This window comes from Coenobita brevimanus, chromosome 88 (genome assembly GCF_032717465.1).
Source record: "Coenobita brevimanus isolate Jiangsu-jjx chromosome 88, ASM3271746v2, whole genome shotgun sequence".
Taxonomy (NCBI): Eukaryota; Metazoa; Arthropoda; class Malacostraca; order Decapoda; family Coenobitidae; genus Coenobita; species Coenobita brevimanus.
The window spans coordinates 4,844,454-4,864,809 of NC_137041.1; positions in this window are offsets into that span (position 1 = coordinate 4,844,454).

Below are 20,356 nucleotides of genomic sequence, written 5' to 3' on the forward strand. Positions count from 1 at the left end.
ACATCTCCAAACGGCAGACAGTGGGCAATTTAATGTCTTTTGTGGCCATAAATGGTCCTTGGCCTTGAACTACCATCAAGTCCCCTCTACCACCATAACACTAGCAGTAGTTCACTATCAACAGATTCACTGAATAAACAGGCTACAATACCGCAGGGGACTATCATGTTATTAAACAGTACTACCTGGGATACAGTTACCGAACTACTATCCATGCCACTTATATGTCTACTGCAGTTAGTACTATTACTAGTCAGTAATGCTCCTAGCAATGGTTAGTCTGCTGCTGCTGCTGCCAGTACTACTACTACTACAAATACTATTACAACAACAACTACTACTACAGCTACAACTACTACTACTACTACTATTCAGTAATTAACATTATACTAAAAAATTGCTATCTCTATTAAGACAGAGGTGAATGAGAACTAATACTAGCCTTTCTCCCACTTGCGATACTGATGGCGTAGCTGTTGTTATTGGAGCCGCGTCTATCATGTATGAATGTATGTAAGAGCATGTATGAAGGTAACAAAATATCTCGTTATATTCCGTGTGGATCTGAGAAGTGAATTCGATACTGGTGCAGCTGGACAGGTGAAGGTTCAGGATCAAGGTCAAACTTCAAGATGCTGCGTTATCTCCTGAATGCCTAATATCATGTTCATTCGACTTATATCAAACATGACATACAGTACACAATGCGGGTGCGGTTGGCAAGACGTAAACGGATTTTGGTTCATCTCGATCAAAGGTCAAGATTACGGGTCAAGGTCAAAGTTCAGGGCGTGGTGCTGCTTTACTTGCTCAGCATTTCTGTTCTAGTTATCTGTTCTAATAATTAACACCAATACTTGAAAACTTACTACTGATAAATATGCTGATATTACTGGCATATTATGATGATTGTGGAGGTAACGATGACGATGGTGACAGTGACGACGACAGTGACGACAACAATGACGATGATGATAATAATAATATAATTATAATAATTAATTATAATTATTATTATTATTATTATTACCTCCGCCAACGAAGTTGGAGGATGTTATGTATTCACTTATGTTTATCCGTCTGCCTGTCCAGACGATATCTACAAAAATTTTCAACGAATTTCAATGAAGTTTTGTGGAAGGGTGGGCCATGGGCCAAGGAAGATTAAATTTAGGGGAGGGATCCAGATCCGAAGTATCCCGCACAGTGTCTCCTAAAGTTCTCAATGAATTTCAATGAAATTTTGTGCAAGGGTTGGCCATGGGCCAAGAAAGAATTGAATAAATTTTGGGACGGATCCAGATCCTTTCTAATGGCAATGGCATTGGCGGAGGAATGCTTCTCTGAGTGTTTTCTAGTTATTATTGTTATTAGTGTCCAACATTTTTGCTACTCTTCTCGCTGCTACAAGCTAGACACATACATACGAGGAAAATGATAACCCACCAGTATCTCTAAGGACGCACTACAAAAACCATCAAGTTCCCCAAACCACATACAACTATCACTACTGTTATCAATTTATCACGGTTTTTCTAGTACCTGCCTATCTTTAACATCTCTGTACTTCCCAATATTTCCGCTCTTCACATCAGCCACCGCTGCATTAGCCTCTACCAGTAGTTAAGCAGTAAGTATAAAGTTTCACATTTCAATATCATAGCACTGTTTTTCTCTGCCGATATACGAATGGACTTAATGCTGGCTTAGCTTTAGCCTGGGTTATATATTCTCTTTTCTCACCTTACACACAATGTTTAAAAATTCAACCTTTTCCGGATATACACGAACAAACTCAACAATACATCGTTACAGCCTATTAAAAAACACTTTCATATAAAAATAAAAATAAAAAAATAAAAAAATAAAAAAATAAGTAAAAAAAATGCACACCATAAAAATTATCGAAAAAATGAACACGACAAAAATGGCAGAAAAAAAAATGCGCCAGAGTAAAAAAGGAAAAGAAAAGCATGCGACAAAATGTTAATTTTAAACCCGGCACCAGCAGCAGCCAGTCACTTACACACGCGAGTTCAAATGCAACAGAAAACGACGTCGCCTGGAGAGAAAGGAATAACACAAGCGATCCTTCTCCTCCACGGTCCAGCCTCTCAATGCATCACCTTTTTCAAAACTCCCTGCTTATATACCCAATTGCCTCGGGTCATGTGAGAGAGAGAGAAAGAGAGGGAGGGAAGGGGGATGGCGGCAAACGCTACAAAAGGGCTGAGAGACATTCCACCAGATTTCCGCTAACACTATAGAACAAGGCTAGTCATTTTTCTCTCCTTCGTTTTCCGTGGTCTGATCTCAAGAGGGGAAGCTGATACGTATCAAGTGGATATGTCATTGGGGTCAGTGAATCAGGAACACTAATCCCCGCGTCCTAATCTGTGCAATACCATAATGTGTTTTTTTATTCCCCTGTTTTGTTTTGTTTTTTTAATTCCCACTAACACCCCGGCGATTTTACTCATCTTGCTTCAAAGAGGTTATACAGTAGAAGTCTGCCCGTGTTCATTGTGTCACCATCAACCCTCCTATGGCCGACAGAACTCTTGAATTCTAGTCCTGCTACGGGCAAACGATTTCACTCAGCTGGAGTCATAGAAACATCAGCGTTAATCTACCTCTGCAACCTCCACACCATTTTCTTAAGATTTGGGAGGCCTCTCATAGTGATGGTATTAAAAAGTTCCATTAACATACCAAGTCCAAATATTATTCTTTAAGAGTTACAACTGCTATGGCCAGGACGATATAATACAGCTTTGCGGAAACATGTAGTATTGAATATTATACAGTCAAGAATCAGAATGAAACGAAAACGGATGAGTCGTAAAAATATCTATCAAATCCACGGTTATGTTTTGTCGATGTGGTTAAAAATGAAAGTCAATGTGAATGCAACGTTGATGAAAAGTTTAGACACAGGACCGTTTTCTCGTGGGTTACAGTTCTCTAGCATCTCTTCCTCAGCGATTTATTTTGCATACTATGCCTGACCACTCACTTACACAATATTTCTCTCTTAAATATCAATACTGACTGCAGAAAGAACATACATGGGATTATTAACGCTATGTATGGTACATAATGTTAAGAAATACGTGGTAGGAAGTCGCCTCAAGCAATAAGAATACAGGCCACACGCTATACTCTTTTTACAATAACTTGGCCCAAATTTTGACCTTACGCTGCTTACTTCACGTAGATCAATAGGGGAAAATTTAATACTACGACCCAACATCTTTTTCATTACACTTCTTCGTGACTAGACCTATTTTTATTACTAACCTATCATTATAACTCAGTATTCAAGACGGAGATGGAAAATTTAGGCCAAGTTAGAGCAAACGCAGCTTTGGTAATAACGTACCGGTAGCTTAAAGTCTGTCAGCACCTATTCCTTAACAGTGTAATTCTGTATCTGGTACGGCAATTAATTCTTGTACGTCAGTTATGCAGTCCATGGTGACGTGAAAAAGAAATATAGATTAATAATAAAGCTGTAATATGCAAACTAAACCATTCTGTAAGGTCTTATAATCCCTACTGTACTGATAATTCAGTAAGGTCTTATAATCCCTACTGTACTGATAAGACGATCCTCTGAGACACACCGGTAAATGCAAAACCGATGACAATACTAAAGTCGGTTTGCTTTCATTCGAGAGTCGGCTGATTAGTGACCAAGGAGACTCATTCCTACCTCAGAGTAAAGGCTTATTGATTTTCATGCATACAGCTATTATTTAAGTATCGACAGTAGTCCAATGCCGTCATATGACAATAAACCGACTATAACACAACCAATATAAATTAAAATACTCACACACACACAAAAAAAACATGGGCAGCCAGATGACAATATCAGTAAAGAAATACGGGTTTACTGACGGACGACAAATAAAATGGACGAAGAGAAGATGGATGGACCGATAATGCACCGATGAACTGTGCAGAAAAACATTTTGCGTATCTGAGACAACTAACGATGCGAGGTTACGGTGTATTGTCAAACTGTATTATTCTGTCCAGGTTATTTCATTCAGCTCCGTGTTGGCCATAGGCATTAATTCCATGCCTTCTTTGAGAGAGGTATGTAAAAGACGGTGAATCGATACACGATGTTATCATTTTGAGGCGGTGACACTTGTATTTTATTCTTGCTAACATCATGACATGTTACTTAACTTGGGACAGACTTTTGAAGCTGGAGGGAATGGATACGGCATCCACTTCAACAAGCCTCTCTTCCGCTCAAAAAAATCAGGAAATAGTACCGTAAAAATACAATAAAAGGGATGTCGTAACGAAAGGGTTAACACAATCAAATCTGAAAGACTCTGGCACTAAATAAACAATAAAATACGTTAATCTGTTACTCTTTCACCTACAACCGCTGGTATTCTACAAGCACGATGATGATGATCATGATGATGATGACGACGAAACTCTGACGTATGACTCAATTCCAATCCGGTAACGTATTTCTTTTTCTGGGGGGAGGGGGTTATTCTTGCTACCTCCAATTATTTTATCCAGCTTAGAAAACCTTCGCGCTGAAAGGGTTAGACAGCTTATTCAACCTTTTGACAAACAGAAATCCTCCCTAAATTAAATAATATCGCCTGATGCTGATAACTAATTAATAATAAAAATAGGTCACTGGATTCACGGTGTAAAATAAAAACACGGATACGATAAAATTCGTTCTTACTCTCCTTAATAGACATAAACAAAGAAACCTCTGAAGACCATTAAAAAAAAATGAATTTATAACTTTGATACGTAAGTGTCCGTAGTCAGGAAGGAAAGAGAGGACCTCTGACAAGACCGACGTATACCTTCGCTCCTGTTACTTTATTTATTTATTCATTTATTTTAATCACACAGCTACCAAACGACTTTATTCACTTTTGCAGGACACCCCAAACATAAGGGGTTGAAAGAATGCCAATATGATTTCACCGACTACCGGACTTGGATTTCAAGGATTAAATTTTTCGAAATGTTGTACAGTGGTAAATTAGGACTCCACCAAGCCTACTTCCGGTTTAATCCTAACCTAACCTAATGCCTCCCCTATATTAATTTCGAAAAACTAAATCCGTGAAATCTAAATCCGGCAATCTATAAAATCACAATGCCAATGAAGCAAGGACTGTGGTCCCCAACCCCTACAGTTCGAAAAAATAAAAAAAAATGAATAAAACTATCTGAAGGTAGCAATAATACTGAAAAACATAATCGTACTGAAGGGGTAAACAATGAGGGCTCCAGCTCACTGTTACCCTCATATTTTAAAGATGTGGTGGAGGGTTAGTGCCCCTCCCTGTAAAACAAATAACTCAAAGTTAAATGGCTACCCCTTACGGGATTATGGCGTCTGGCAATAGATAGATAGTATTATAAACTCCATTACTGCCACCATGGAACAATTTCGTTTAGCTATGGAAAGACATTTCGGTCCGCAGGCGTGTGAACTGCCTCTGTTGATATAAACCCCGACATTATTCAGCTGTCTTATTAACCTTGTCATTATTCAAGTAAACGTCTTAATAACGTCATTACTGAATTAAATGTCTGTCGTCTAATGGTAGCAAGAATATAAAACACGCCACCGAATTTAAAGGACTGACGTCACTTCAGATTTAAAAAAAAAAAAAAAAAGTATGGACATCTACTTTGCGCGACACAATGTGACACCACAGACGATGGATAGACACGACATAATAAGCTGTCATCTGAGTGGCATAGGAGGCTTCGTAGCACCTCTTCCTTAGCTATTTACTCTGTATATTACACCTTTACATTCTATTGTATGCATTTATTTCGTCTTAATATCAAAACAGTTTGCATCAATAACATACCGTACAAAAACATACTGCAGTTTAATCTGTAGAATGAACAGGTATACGTGTTACATGAGGAGAGCCACAATGAATACGACCTAATGTCCAAAAGTCCTATCCCACGTTAGCCCCATTTCTGCACTGAAGTATTTTGCACTGTGTTATTGCTACGTACACACAATTTCAATAACGTCTGATTTTTTTTTAAATCAAAAGAGATAGTCATAATTACCCATTTACAACTACCAGGCTGTCCGAGCGCTAAATAAAACTGTCGAGTAGCAGGAAAAAAAAAAAAAAGTCGCTTCTTTGTGATATCTTCTGTCCATCCTATGTACTGTTGTTACCTGGCATAGGCTATGGACTCTCTCTCTCTCTCTCTCTCTCTCTCTCTCTCTCTCTCTCTCTCTCTCTCTCTATGCCGCAGGTAAAAATTATACTGGAGAGATGAGGTTAATACGATAACGCATTTTTTTTTCTTTCTACTGAGAGACTGAAGAAAACGGGGTGACTAATGCCCCTGATATCTAATCGAAAGTAAACTAAGAGAATCAAGTACATTAATTTACTGCCCCCATATTTGAGGGCACCGGTAGCAGCGCACGTGCTAAGCCGGAAGATAATCAAGAAAGTGCGACATTTTTCGAGCCCCTTGGCCCGCATGCTCGGCAACGTTAAGAGGTTTTCTTGCAACTTTTCCTTAAAGATTAATATTGTCTGTTTCACCTTAATGTTCTCTCTGTGTTCTACGCACTTCTTTAATATCGAAGCGGTTTGCGCAAGTAACACACGTCCATATTAACGATCTACATGCGGAAATAAACTATACCCTTTTTATCTTAATCTGACCTAGATTTTCGTCCTTTTGATGCTTAAATTTCGCACAGCTCAAAGGCAGAAAAAGACAATTCAACAGCTCTCCATTCTTTCCATAGCACTTCCTCGTGACTACAGCAAACCAGTGTTGATAATTTGTTACGCCTCAGCATTCAAGAGGGAAATGGCAATTTTGGGTCGTTAAAAAAAGAATATATAGTAAAAAAGTGCTAGGGTCTACGGAGTCTCCTGTATGGACAAAAATACGAGCCCAATAATTATATTTTCCGAAACTATCACAACTTGAAACACACTGACACACGGGAATTGTACTTTTTTCTTCGTCGATTAATTTTGTACACTAAACCTCGATACTCTCTTTAAATTTTCCATCTACTAAATATCAACTTAAGTTGGCATGAATTACATACAAGAGGAAGTGAACATCCAATGCGTATAAATAAATCAATGAAAAAGGTGCGTTACGAAATACTGTAACTATCAGCGTTCCCCCCACACCAGTCATACTATACAACCATCATAAACAACAACCATTTATCCATATTACAACCCTATAAACTATCTAATAACTGCCTCTCAACTATTATTCATCCTAACTACAGACGTCGATCCCCAATAATCTCCCCTCCCATAATTAACACACATTTTCTACCACAAAAACTACCACAACTACACCCACATCTAGCACAGCCACATCCACACCTACCACAACCACACCCACACCAACTACAAATACACCCACACCTACCACAACCACAGCCACACCCACACCAACCACAAATACACCCACACCTACCACAGCCACACCCACACCCACCACAGCCACACCCACACCTACCACAAATACACCCACACCCACGATTCATGTTCTATTCCTAAACCAACTCTGCCATGCGTGCGAGTAGGCCCTGACATAATATCTTTTTACATTTAAGAGAAACTTGTGTAACTTGGCCCAATTTTCCACGAGCCAACTTGAAGATAAACTTTGATAATATTTCCCTTGCAACTTACAGCTTAATATGAAGGTAAACTTGTATAAAAATCTGAGCGTAGACTACATATAAAAATCTAACGACAGAATTATGTCAATTTTTACTCGCTTTTCCCTCCTCCTGGTTCATAATTTCAGGGGAAGCATGAACTGAACAATTTAGCCAAAATGTCTTCCGTGTCATTACGATGGGAACTTATAAGAAATTAATCTTCCTTCTTGTCTCTCTTTAGATGAAACTTTAGAAATCTGATTAATTTTCCTTCCCACCGAAATTCCAAGGAAATTTTAAAAGCCTGAATCGACTTTCCTGAAGTAAAATTATTCTCTTTGCTTATATAATGACTTTTTTTTTTTTTCGTGTAGCCTAATGCGAGTGTAATAACAATTCCCCCTCTCCATATTTTCTAATTAACTCTTAAAGCCTGACCCATTCTCCCTCCCCAGTTTTAAAATGTAGTCCTCATCTGGGTCTTTTCTTTCTCCACACTTTTAATTTTTTTCGAATTTAACCCTTTCGCAGTGGGGACAATTTATGCAATCTATTCTAGCTTAAGCCATATGATATTACTGATGAACAATTCACAGGGGCTTGAGTGTTGGTGATCGCACATAGCCCTCTAGTCGTCGGGGCAACTCTTGATGTGGTACTTACTCGAGCTGTCAGACGATTTTATTCATCTGAGACAAAGGCGCCATTGTGTTATCGGGCAACTTAAAATGCAAGGCCCAAATTTCCTTATCATTTTTTTCCTTTATAACTTGGGGAGAAACAACATAACCCAAATTTTCTGCTCGGCCTTGAGGGATCACCACTATTCACCCAGTACCTCCATTAACCACTTCAATAGATCACAATACGAAGCGCATTCCTGTTGCATTGATACGACCTTATTCAACTACGAAATAATGTCTTGTGAAAGGGTCAATTACGGATACATATAACCCCTCCAATTCCAATGATCTTTATAGTAATATGCAATCGTCTGAAGGCTGCAAGAATAAAAAGGAAAATTGTCAGCTGAATCAAGCGTTTATACTTTACATAATTGAAAGGGAAACAACTTGACCTGATTATCCACCCCGTCTACAATGTTCTCTCTCTCTCTCTCACACACACACACACACACACACACACACACACACACACACACACACACACACACACACACACTTTCCCCTCCCCCCACGCGACATTCACAGCACGGTGAGCCTTATTATTAGCAGCCACATGAGTTAGGAAAGGACACGTCACTCTTACACACACACACACACACACACACACACACACACACATACACCGCCACACACACTCCCTGCCACCCTCCACCCCAACCCCCTGACCGGAGGGAAATAGTGGGCAGGATCCACACCAAAGGAAAACTTATTGTCCTTTGCTATTATACCAGATCGAAGGTTAGCTGGACTACACGAGCAATATGATTTTACACCGACAGAGGTGATGGAGAGGAACGCCTTATGTGGTGGCCATGATGTAACTGGGCGGCTCAACGGCCTGGTTGTACATACGTCCCTCAGCTGTTTTCCGATTCCCCAAAAGAAGGATGATGGACTGTTACATAAGGGCAGTAATATCTTTTACTATTTAACAATATCCAACTCAATCCTTCATCGTCTTTGAACATACCTGGCGTTTCATTCTCGCGGGAATTATCTTGAAAAGATCATATTACCTCTCTTTAGGGTTGGGCCCATTAATCGGCACGTAATCGGTAATCAGCCTAATCGGCCACTTTGCCGATTAATCGTTTTTTTTTTTTTTTTTTTTTTTTTTTTTTTTTTTTTTTTAAACCGATTAATCAGGGTCGATTATTTGAAGAAGCTTATTTCTGTCTTTAAAGCAAACACACATTATATGAAGATCCCAGACTAAGATGTTGGTGGAAGGCTTGAGGGATTGATACACTTTCTGTACACTACCATATCTAGTAGCATCTAGGACCACCAAAAGAACAAGAATAATGGCTAATTCTACCAACTTACACCCAGGACGCATAGAACGAGATGTTGCAACAAAGTAAAACTAGACTATAGAAGAGTGGCATATGACAAACTATTTGCTCTCCATACAGGAGATGGCAGTTGGGCAGTAGACAAAGTCGAATATAGCATTAGGATGATGTCTTTAACTCTGTGCTACCAATAATTTCACGAAGATTTATTACATTTTAAAATTCTTAAAAATCGACCGATTAATCGGTATCAGCCGATTACTGACTACCGATTAGTCAGTAATCAGTAATCGGCAAAACTGTTTATCGGCCCAACCCTCCCTGTCTTGTAAGATCTGCTTCCAGAGATTAGATGCATTTAGCAGACTCAGAGCCTTCTTTACCCCAGCACAGATGTTGATTTTATACATGGGTTTTATTCCCCCTACACAGAGCATACCTCTCATGTGTGGGGAGCCATACAGCTCTTCTCAAAAAGGTGGAGTCAAAGGCTTTTCGTCTACATAACTCTCCTTCACTTACTAGCTCCTTTCAAGTTCTGTCTCTTCGCCGCACTGATGCATCTTTTCTTTTTCTATCGCTACTTCAATGGTCACTGCTCTACTGACCTGTCTGCCTGCATCTCTCCATCACTACAAAGGGGGCGTAGCACCCGTATACACGAAACTCTTTTCTGTCCAATTCTCTAATGCAAAAGGTAACCGTTACTCCTAGTCCTTCGTGTATGCAACACGTCAACTCTGGAACAATCTTCCACGGTCTGTATTTCCTACTGCCTATGACCTCCAATCTTAAACGCAGAACCGGTTTTGAACTAATGATGTCAAGTGCAAACTGGTGTAAAGCAGTTCTAAAATGGTAAAGAAAGATTTAAACCCATGTGATGAGTAATTACAAGTTTTGTAATATCTCAAACGGCTCTGCGACAGTTTAAGATGAAGTAATCGCACTATAATGACGCAGATGAACACACATGGCTCCCGCGCTGCTTTGGACAAATCAATATCACTGCTTAAACACACGCACGCAAGATTGTGTAAGTGTTGCAATGTGCTGTGTGTGTGTGTGTGTGTGTGTGTGTGTGTGTGTGTGTGTGTGTGTGTGTGTGTGTGTGTGTGTGTGTGTGTGTGTGTGTGTGTACCAACTTTTAATTACAAACATACATTCTGGTGTGCAAACACCGAGAGAGAGAGAGAGAGAGAGAGAGAGAGAGAGAGAGAGCTACTATACAAATATCAGCTTTAACTTCACATATTCAAGTTCACCAGCACAACCACGTACCATAATTCAACAGCCGTATACAGTATCCTTTATATCATACAGCTTAGGCAATACAGCCCATACATTTACTACAACTTTTACCCCATTCAATACGCTGACCTCTTACAGTACCCAATATTCTTCCTACTACAGACGATTTTATTCAGCTTAAGGAGGACGTCTAGAAGTGAAGAGTTAATGAAGGCTATATTTAACTATCCCAGTCTGAAAGTCGCCCCCAAAGCTGAATAAAATCGTCTGGTGATAGCAATAAAATCCGTCATTGGAGTGAGGTGGCTAAATTCAAACACTGAACACGAAATACTGAGCATATATCTGTTTTACATGTTCAAGTTCAACCGGAGTCAAGAAACCTGACAGGTGCAAAGTCCCTCGGGCCAAAATGGCAGGGTGACCTGCCGACTTGTTACAATGACAACCAACACACCCTAACTCACCACAAACACCCCACTAGGTCAAAACAACCCCACCAACACACACACACACACACACACACACACACACACACACACACACACACACACACACACAGCCGGAGCAATCTTATCTAAAAATGTTACTTTGATTCTCTCTAATTTAGGCATTAGGGGAAACGACTGGAAGTTGAGTCTGGGAAACATTCTACATTCTCCTTTCTATTCTTCCTGGGAAAACAATGTTAGCTATAAGAAACTGATCGTTCACTGACACACTTAGAAGAGATTCCAAGCACTCATGTTTTTATGCTGACCCGACCGAAGGTGTGGCCGTCATACATATCCATTTTAACATTTTTCCTTATAAGATCCCTAATCCGATGGTCCTTCTATACGTTATTCCAGTAACTACCAAGCGATTTTTTTCAGGTTAAAAGAGCTCCCCAGTATTGAAGGAGACAGACCTCGCTAATCAAGGGCTGAAGACTGTATCCAATCGTTCCTGACGTGAATAAAATCGTCAGGAGATATCAAAAATGAAGTAATGTCATCAGAGTGATGTGGTTAAATTGCTGCTTTTGTTGGCTTTTGCTGCGCCATACTGATAAGTCATTAACTAAAATTTGTATTACTATGATCCAACTGCCATCAATCAACGTTCCCTCTCGTTACAAAATCAGCCGTGTTTACAAGCAAACTTGCCTTTTGTTCTAGCAACAGTGAGAGTACGATTAGCTAAAAGCAAATTCTGACCACTGATTTAGTACTGTCTACGCCCTCAACCTTCAATCGTTACACAGCCGTCCATTAACGGTCAAGGACAACGACAGCACATACGAATACAAGTTCATACTTAACAAGCCTAACAACGATACCGAAGCGATGAACAACCTCATCTTCCGTTGTCTGTAGTAAAGTATCAGCAAGAGTTTGTAAATCTCAGTCAATAAGTTCAGTCAATCACTCGATAACATAAATACTAGTGTGACGATAGCTAGGCCTGTACATAATTTGTACACAAATTTACAGGAATACAGAGATGAACTTGATTAACAGCCGCATTCACCCCACCCGTATCCATCACCCCAACACATTCCATTTGTGTCCTTTGGGCACACTCTTTAGACATACTCCTAATAAACACCACGCGTAAATGCACCAGGTAAATGATTGACGCGCCCCAAAAGCACACCAGACACATCGCCAATGCTCCCCACCCCTCAACACTTCCCCAGGTGTGACACTCATGAAACTCTACGTAGCAACTTGTCAGATTTCATACTTTAAAAAGTGATTTATTCAGTGAGTGAGTGAAGTAGTTATGGACAGGCTGGATTTGGTCACCCCTGTGGGTACGACAAAAACTTGGGTATATTCAACTGGGATGAGTTAAAAAGCTTATTATATATCCCGTCATACGGTAGGCAATCCAAAAAACACACACACACACACACACACACACACACACACACAATGGCCTATCAACATATTATACTCGATTTTTTCCCACTTAAAAAATAATCAGATATAATTGTTATAAAAAAAAAAGAAGAAAAATGAAAGTGTGATGAGTTAAAGAGCTTATAATAGATTCCCAAGTCAGTGAGAGTCTTGGTTGTGGTCCAAGTATGGGCTGAACCATGCGCTCCAAACATGGCATATTCAGCTCTGACACTCGAGGTACCGCTACTGCTAATTTATGACACTTGTATTTTCTTTTTTTACGACTCCATTTGTCAGTGAAAAAGAAGAAGATTATTGGTGATGATTATGATTTATATTATTATTATTATTATTATTATTTTTATTATTACTACTACTACTACTACTATAACTTCTACAACTACTAGTACTAGTACTACTACTGAATTTTGTCTGTTATTTCCAGTGTAAGAGACCCATTAGGCTTGTTCATGTGACACTTTGAGGTACTGGTAATTATTACGGACGGAACAATGGTGGGTCAGGACGGTAGTGTTCACCTCCCAATCAACGTGTACCCTAAGTCTGCGGATCGAAACCCAAGCTAGGAAAGGCAATCAAGTGGCTACTGATAAAGTTCCTCCATATCAGCGATCAGTGTACCCATCATGTGATGAACGAGGCCCTAATCTAGGATTCGAGCCCCAGTCCTGGTGGGGATTTCAAAAGCGTGATGGTATTGTGTCCTTTCGTATGCTTATGTATGTTCAGAATGTCAGTTCTAGCGGCAGCACATACAGACTCAAACATAGCCGCTACAACATTTCAGATTCCACATACATCACTCTTCACACAGAGAAAACCTTCCCGATTCGAAATTCGCCAGCATGGAAAAGGGTTAATTCTGGCGTTTAGTCTCACTTCGTGGAGGTCAGGTCAGGTCAGGTCTTGCAGTGTACCTGGTATGGACAGTTACAGATATACTACAATTATCTTCTTACCCTCTCGACTTCTAAAGATGACTTGCGCGCACACACACGCACACACACACACACACACACACACACACACACACACACACACACACACACACACACACGTGTAATACTATCCACCATATACCCAGTTATTACCCTTTGATTTAACGCAGAAGTGGCAAATAAGTCTGATGTCAACACAGACGCGTTATTGGCCTACCAGGTGGCTGACCTACTTGTTTACACTATAACGGTGCCTCGGCATTCAGATTTACAGATGTTACTACTAAGTAAAACGAATACATCTCAAAACATACTGTAAACAGTCCCCCGAAATCATATCCACTACACATTTGTACGAGTAAATCTGTAGCTAAATCTCTTTAAACCGTTCTATTCGACGCCGTATTATCTTTTAATCAAGCTACTACCACATAAATTTATTCATCTTCGAAATAACCACTAGCTATGAGTATTACTGATGGTTCTACGAAAACTATGCTGAATAAAACTGTCTAAGGAGCAATACATTCAAGAATGAAATGAAAGAGGTTACGGGAGTGAAGTGGTTAGTGCAATGATATATCAGGGCAAGGACACACCTGCCCCAAGCTTGCGATGGGTAAGAAGCAAAGCTCGGGGTTAGTGCTGATGCACTAACTTCTTAAATCCGATGACGTAGCTATTCTCATTTCGACGTGGAGTTAGATATGACCTTCCTTAAATCTTTCACAACTAGGATGTTTTTATCTGAATAAAAAACATTTGGTAGCTCCATGAATGAAACAGAAAGGACGTCCCCGGACTGAAGTATTTAAGTGTGAACTTTGGACGGGCATCTCCTGCCTAGTTTCTTACCGATCACGTGTCGGGCACGTGTGTGACCGCGCCACTAGTCTACCTACCCCTAAACCACTTTATTCAACCTGAGAGATAACAAAGACAAAGGAAATAATTTCAGTTCACTCAGTCATTACAATGACTTCTTTAACATTTTCTTGCAATTACCAGAATTTACTCTAACCTCTAACCTGACAAAGATCTCAATCCCTTACAGCTCGGTTATGAAATTAACAGCCAGATGTAGTGACACTGGAGGGTCAATTTACTAGTAACAAAGGTGACTCCTTTCTCACGCACAACTATGACTCATCGTATTTCATGCAACCACGGCATAGTGTTGTGTTTGTAGGAGTAACCCAGTTTCATCCGAGAGAAATAAGCCGACTATAATGAAAGCTCAATACGATGCAATCATGCAGGCACTGAACTATAAACATGGTGTGCTATGTTTGAAGGTTGTCATCTGTATTTACAAACACCAGGCATGTACAGTACGTGAGTGAAGGACATCGCGACAAGTACCTTCAGTCCGCTGATGTACTTAATATTCTCTTTTGCTACCTCCACACGATTTTATTTTTAAATTCCTGAGAAAGCTTTTGAACCGGGTTCGAGAGGGGGAATACAGCCTTCTATAAATTCTTCAAAAGAGACCCGTAAATTGAATAACATATTCCAGTAATTCCAAATAGGGGGGAAAAAAAAAGTTATCTCAATGACAGGACTACAGTATAAAAAAAAGTTATCTCAATGACAGGACTACAGTAGAAGTTGTGTAAAGGTTGTTTCATATTAAATAACAACTCGCCTACTTTTAAATCATTCAACCTCACGACGGATTTCTTTTATTCTAGTTTCCTCCAGACGATTTTATTCAACTCAGGAAATATCTCACGTATTGAACGGGTTAGTGAATGTTGTATCTAATCCCGCACGTTCAAAAAACTCGCCTGGGCTGAATAAACTCATCCGAAGGTGGAGCAACAATAAAACACATAATGCGTCATGGGAGTGAAGTGGATGAAGTGTCACAATACTAGTCGCTTACACACGTTCTTGGAAAATTTCTTGTTAGTTTAGTCAGACGCGTCCCTATATACTATTAATACGGCATCTGTCAGGCGTGGACAGTACACTCTCTCTCTCTCTCAGGTTGGTGCACTTGGGTATTTTGCTAACACCAGATGATACTGTTCGGCGGAGAATTTGTAGTCAAAATTTTTTTTAAATCAACATCAGGATTAATAATACGAAACAAACTGAAAAAGTCCATGTATTACTACCTGTGTGTGTGTGTGTGTGTGTGTGTGTGTGTGTGTGTGTGTGTGTGTGTGTGTGTCCGTCCTTGCCTAACTGTTCTTACACACGTGCATGTTTACAATGGCAGGTTCGTAATGCCATGTCTTCTATTTTTAATGTCTTTTTTTTTTTTCACTTCGTCTGGAATCTGACTTTGGGAGTAGTTTCACCAGTAAGTACACTTCCTAACATGGAAGAAACCCCTTCGGTTTGAGTATGCCATGTTGTTTATCTTGAATCGTGCAACAGCAACATCTGGCAATTTCAATCAGCATGGGAAAGGCATTCTGAACTGGAGAGGTTAGATACAGCTTACATTAAGCACTTCAGTACAAGAGCTCTCCCCTACGCTGAATAAAATCACCTGAAGGAAGCAATAATCAATAAGACATCACCTAATTCGCAATAACCAATAGGACATCACCTAATTCAAGGGTTAAGCAACAAACTTTCCCATTGAGGCCTAATCTTCTCCAGCTCAGTTTTTACCTTCCTCAGTACTTTCGAAGCGGCAGCATCCCAGAATACCACGTCATTTCCGTTTTAGTCATTTTCCTACTAGTTCTCTGGATGGATTAGGGTGACCCAAATGCCGCCACTGATACAAGATATCAGTAAATAAAAAAATGCCGCCACTGATACAAGATATCAGTAAATAAAAAAATGCCGCCACTGATACAAGATATCAGTAAATAAAAAAATGCCGCCACTGATACAAGATATCAGTAAATAAAAAAATGTATATACAGTACTTCCTGAGCGAATAATTACCATCGAAAGCTAACGTTCAACTGGGTACCACATCCAGTCTAATGCGGGTTACACAGACCAGGCCACAGCCGTAGTGAGTGACTGCATGGTTTGTAACACCTTTAACGATTCATTCTGTACCTCTGTAACCTCCTGTACGTTAATGATGCAAACTATATGCGATAGATCGATACTGAAACGATATGAATGGCAAACACGAGAATGTTAAAGATTATGACATTGTTAAGGAAGACGTGCTTCTAAGACTCCAATGAAACTAAAATATGGTGTTCATGTCTTAATTTTCGTTGACATGGAAGACTTTGCAACGACTTGTCCATAAAGATTAAGTCAACAAAATACAGCTTACAACTTTCTTACATTGCTAGTTTTCATATTGTCACTGTCTGCATCAATAACTTAAAAGAGGATATCAAAGCGTTATTTGCGAAATGAACTGCTAGGGATTATTACGAAATCACTGAAGCTTGAGATGAAACGATACATCCTATAGTAAGTTTAAGATGAAAAAGTTCATCGTGTCAAGAACCGTCAAAGACCTGCCTCACACGATCTTGATGAACATCCTTACAAACCAAGAACGAAAGAAAGACAGAAGGATGTGAACCATGTAAAAGTATTCAGAAGCCAACGGAAGAGGGTCGCTGGAAAGGCATTCCTCTTGAAACAGATCCAATCCGAAACGAACCAGTAGTAATCAAACGAACTAGGATATCTTTTAATATCTAGGAACACTTCACATATAAAGGGAATAGTAATAGGGGGAAAAAAAAAAAATGCTTGTGCAACTTTTTTTTTTTTTTTTTTTTTTTTTTACCGATGCAGTTATGTAAAACTTACTGGATCCAGTACTACTGTATTTAATTTCAAAATATCGGCTAGTATGCTCTCCAAAACTTCTGAACTAATCAGACTAGAAATTCCGATTGTGCTACTATTAAAAAAAAAATGACAGCTGAACTTTATACTAGTCTCTTTGAAAGCACCTTATTCTTATTACCCATGGAGAATTCTAGTCCAGTGTGTCAAGAACCTTCAAGACCTTCCTCAAACGATCTTGATGAACATCCTTACAAACTAAGAACGAAAGAAAAAGAAGACTGTGAACCAAGTTAAAGTATTCAGAGGCCAACCAATGAGGGTCGTTCATGAAGTGTGTGCCGAAATGATGAAGCATGGGGGAGAGATAGTAATACTCGCTGAATGGATATGCAAGCTGCGCAGATTCGCTTACGAGGGAGGTTGAGTCCCGAAGGACTGGAAGTCAGGTATAATTATTCCTCTGTGAAAAGGAAAAGTGGAAAATAATGTGCGTGGTAATCATAGGGGCAGTTGTCTTCTTAGTGTAACTAGAAAAGCATATGGTAGGATACTTACTGACAAAATTAGGGAAATAACAAAGGAATTGGTTGGAGAAGAACAAGGAGGTTTTAGGACTGGAAGAGGTTATCTAGATCAGATGTTCATCCTTGGGTCTTAAGTGGAAAAGTTTCTAGAGAAGGGAAAGAAGCTGTATGCAACCTTCATGGACTTGGAGAAAGCATATGACAGAGTGGGAAGATAAGGAATGTGGAAAATATAAAGAATATATGGAGTAAATGGAAAGCTGTTGAATGTTGTGAAGAGTATGCATGAGGGTGCTAAGGCTACAGTGTGTGTGGATGGTGAATTGAATGAATTTTTCTATCTGAATGTTGGATTAAAACAGGGATATGTCATGCCTCCATCGCTGTTGAATCTCTACATGGATGGGATTATAAAAGAGATACAAGGTATGGCAGCGGATGTTGGAACGGCCCTGATGAGAGTGGGCAGCGTTTGGAAATTTCCTGTTCTGTTGCTTGCAGATGATACTGTATTGTTCAGTGAAGACGAAGGGGAACTGCCAGGCTTGGCTGAATGGGCTTGGGAGTGTGTGTAAGAAACAGAATCTAAAGGTGAATGAAGGGAAGAGTAAGGATATGGTCTTCGAGAGAAATGAAATCACTGAATGCACAGTGAGGTTGGATGATGCGGAAATGGGATATGTGAGTGCATTTAAGGTCTTCGGTAGTGTGATGAGTAAGGAAGGAAGTTTGGAGGATGAAGTGTATGAAAATGTACAGCAGGGAAGAAAGGTTGCTGGTTCTTTGAAAGCAGTGATAAGAAATAGGGAAGTGAACATGGAAGTAAAAAAAAAAAAAAATCGACATGATATTGTGACACCAACTCTAACGCATGGACGCGAAGCTTGAACCTTGTTGGAAGGATACATGTCAAGAGTAAGAGCAATGGAAATGAGTTACCTGAGAGGAGCAGGTGGAGTTACATGAAGAGAGAGAATGTTAAATAAGGAAGCAAAGGAGCGTTGTGGTGTGGCTGTGGGTGTGATAGAAAGCGTTAGGACAAATGCAGAGGTGGTTTGGCTATGTGGAGAGGATGGGGAGCAAGACTAATGAGGAGAGTGTATGTACTGTAAGTGAGAAGGAGATGGAGGCATGGAATGGAGAGGCGTATGAGAGAGGGGAGTGTGAGCTAGGGGAAAGGCAGCGAAATGGCGGGGGACAGGGCGATATGGAGGCAATTTGTTTATGGCCATCCCTTAAGGGATTAAGGCGTCTGGCAACAGACAGACTTCGCAGTACCGTACCATACCGTACTTATTTTCATTTTACCTGTTACGGATGCAAACTGTTTGTGACAAACATACATACTATGCAAGAAGATATGCAGGTGCAATATACAAATTAATCGCCGAGGAAGAAATGATACGAAATCTGAGCCAACGAGCATAGTCTCCCACGTGACTGGATAGTGGCCGGAAATGCGCATGTGGGTGTACTGCTGATAAGGAGTCAGTGACGACGAGAATGGGCCCATGCTTTGAACTATTTAATTCCTCCTACCGCATCATGATTTAACTGTCCTTTTAAATCCGAAGAGGTCTTCTTTCTTCTTCTGTGTGTGTGTGTGTGTGTGTGTGTGTGTGTGTGTGAAGGTCTAGATCTGGGTGGTTAGGGAAAGGGCGGTGTAATTCAATTAGTAAAATGACTGGGTGCAACATGAGTTTGCAGAAAACACGGACGCACGCACAGATAAGCCTATTCTTCTTGTCGCGGAGACTGCCTAGCACTTGTGTGTGTACTAACATAAATTTTACATATTCCACCTTAATATCCCCTAATATGTACGGTAACTGATGAAAAATACGCCGATATCTGAAAGACGCAGGCCTCAATACTAATGTGTACCACGCTTTATTAAGTGTCAACAATTTTCTTTGTCAAGAATACGTCTTAATATCGTACAAGCACCCGTGAATAACTGATTATTTATTAACAAAAGGGAAAATTTAGTACCGATTTAGTTATTCACACCATTACATGACAGTATCAGTCCGCTCGAAACAAATATACCAATAGCTAAAGCAATACCACTATGTATATTTGCATTACCTAACTTTACCACAACCACAGAATGTCTTATTTGCTTTTTTTTTTTTTAATCAGCAACCGACATGTTTAATAAACTTACTGTTCAAACAAATGAATTAGTAAATAACAAAACGGAAAACAAAACACCAGTAATATTACCAAATCCAGCAAGCTACCTTTATACTGGTGTACTAAATGGAAAGCCACCTTCACGTGAGGGCACAGATAATTGCACCGGCCAGTTTTACAAACGTTCCTTACTCCCTATC